Source organism: Austrofundulus limnaeus, unplaced genomic scaffold (genome assembly GCF_001266775.1).
Source record: "Austrofundulus limnaeus strain Quisiro unplaced genomic scaffold, Austrofundulus_limnaeus-1.0 Scaffold211, whole genome shotgun sequence".
Lineage (NCBI taxonomy): Eukaryota > Metazoa > Chordata > Actinopteri > Cyprinodontiformes > Rivulidae > Austrofundulus > Austrofundulus limnaeus.
Window position 1 is genome coordinate 1 of NW_013952613.1, and position 2,876 is coordinate 2,876.

Consider the following 2,876-nt stretch of genomic DNA (forward strand, 5'->3'; position numbering starts at 1 on the left):
CCACCCGCGGAGGGCGAGAAGGGAATTTTTTATATATATATATGAGTATATATAACTTTTCACCCTAATTTCCACCCTGTTATGTCCTCGTTCCACACTCTTTGGTTCATAAACCTAACAGGGTGGAACACAACAGGGTGGAATTTTTTTAGCTAATCTAGCTGTAGCTCTGTATGTGGTCAACATTTGGCTAGCTAACCTTTAAACAGAATAGCAAACCTTTAATGACTAAATCTACTATGTTGTTTTTTAAAATTCTACTGAATAAACATTTCCCACAATTTATCTTAACAGGACGGAACTTTAAGGTTGACTCATAAAGGTTTAATATATTTAAGGTTAAAAAAAGTATGGAGAGAGTGACAGATGAAGCTTATCTTGTTGTCCACCGTTGAATTCCCTCCAAAACCAATTGATGTCACTTCTTGTAAATGACTTTTATGGAGCTGTAGTCTTTTTGAGGGCAAAAAGGAAGCATTCTAACNATGTATAATATAAAGAAAATATTAAATAAAAAATAGTTTCAACAGATTCAGTTTCATTATAAAATAAGGTTTAGTCCAGTCAATCAAGTTATAGAAGTTTTTTTTATTTTATTTTATTTTATTGTTTAAACTTCTTGAGGAAATCTATTACACTGCACTGCGGACACAATGAAATCGAGCGTATGTCACCAAAAAGGTGTGTAAAGTACAGAATAATATTTTAAATGCATTTCATTTATACTTGAATGATGGCAAACATCTAAATGTATAATTAAAATACTTTGTTGTAAATAATTGCCACATTTTAGAAAAATCAGGGTAAGAGAAACATGCGGACATGAAATGTTGCCCCAAAAAAAGAATCACCCTTACGGAACAGGATGTTCCGTAAGGGTGATTCTTTTCCTGGTCTCAGGTTAGTAGTTTGGCTGTAGACACTTTCAGCAAATTAAACACTTTTCTTTCACTCTTTCTGATCATCATAAATCTCATTCACTTAACTTATTTTTACTTCTCTGTTCTAATTCCAATATCTTGCCCACTCTGTCCTCTACGTACCTCCACTTCCTCAGAAATTCTGCTTCTTTCTTCTCAATTAAATTAATACATGTATTTAGACTTTCGAAAGATAAAAGAAATATTCTCCCTCCCTTTTCCACTGACCCTGCCATCTTTTGATTAGCTTTTTTTTAATAAATAAAAATTAATTTTATTTTCACAAGGAAATTTGCTGTGAACTTTGCAGGCTGGTAACAAGAACTGCATGGAGTCACACTGTTTGTTGGCTTGTACAACACCTAACAGACAGACACACATGCAAAAATACACAAAATTATCTACACAGACAATGCTTGCAAACAAACACACAAGCACACAAAAATGAAAAAAACACTTGTAACATCTCTCATGATGCAACACAAGGAAAGAGTCTCATCTCTAAAGAGTGACAGCAGTGGATGCAGAAACACCTAAACACAAAAACATCCACTTGTTTGTCATGTTTAACATAAATACTGGACCTCAGACCAGTGATGAATGTTGTGTAAAAGTACTAATGTGCAAAAAAACACCCCGAAACATTTGAATTTAAATTTGATCTCAGTCATCTGAAGCAGTGGTTCCCAACCTTTCTTTTCCAAGTAAAACTATTCACTTTATTCTTGTATTGTTTTGATGAAGAGATAAAGGTTATTTGAATATGTGATGTTTAGATAAAATGGACAAATCCGAACATTTATCATGACTACTTAGACCTTAGTCAACGTTTCCTTAAAATCTAATTTTTCAACAGTCAATCATCTCAATGATTCATGCATAAGGTACCTGTAAATTCAAAATGGGAAGATCATAAAATAAATATTTTAGATATATATTTGTATATTTTTTCAAAAATAATTGTAAAAATTTAATATCTTAACATTTAATGTATGGTATGTGTTTTTTTGTAACCCAAAAACTTTCTTCAAGGAAATGAAGCATTTCTACTAAAACCATGTAAACAACTGAAACTAATCTTGTTGGTTGCAAAGTTTCTGCAGTTTTGCTATTTTAACCATTAAAGGTTTCTCGTAAGAAGAAACAAGTAATCAATCGGAGATCCTGAAGATTTTGTATATTGCCATTTAGTAGAAACACATTGTTTTTTTTAATCCAATATTAAACTAGACATGGGTTTTTACGATGTAAAAACAAGTGTGCATTGCCATGTAGCATGGCTTTGCCTGCAGCATTGGACTTGCAGAATGAACTTTGACCAAGTTCAAATATGTTTTCTATACCAGCTTGTGCCTGTCACGTTAGCAGGTGTTTGTAATTAAGGTAATTGAGTGACAATATGAAGTTGGAAGATATTTTTTGTTAAAGTTGCATTAGCTGGGTTTTTGAACCCTGATTTCCCACATGAAAGTCCATGACATAGACCATTAGACCATTGGAGCTGTGGCAAAGTGTGGTGGCAGGGGTTGCTTTGTATGTGTGCAGAAAAAGGCCACATTGCCAATACAATTATTGACACAAAAATGCATAATATTACAACAATAAAGCAGTTTCAAGACAATATTATAGTAAAACGTCAAAATACAATCATATTAGTATTGTAAACACTGAACTATTGAGATTAAATATAAAAAATTTTGAGTACAGCTGGGGGCAGTATTGGACCATTACAAGGCCCCATTGAGTCCCATTATATGAATTTGGAATAAAGTTTAAACATTAATATTTCAAAAACTACAAGTTGTACAGGTACCAAAAGGCATAGCAATCATTTGGCACAGGACCTTTACAGATAGAAATTACAATGGCAGCTTTTGGAAAATGTTTGCAGGAGCAGTGGACTTTCAGAATGAACTTTGACCAAGTTCAAATGTGTTTTCTAAACCAGCTTGAGCC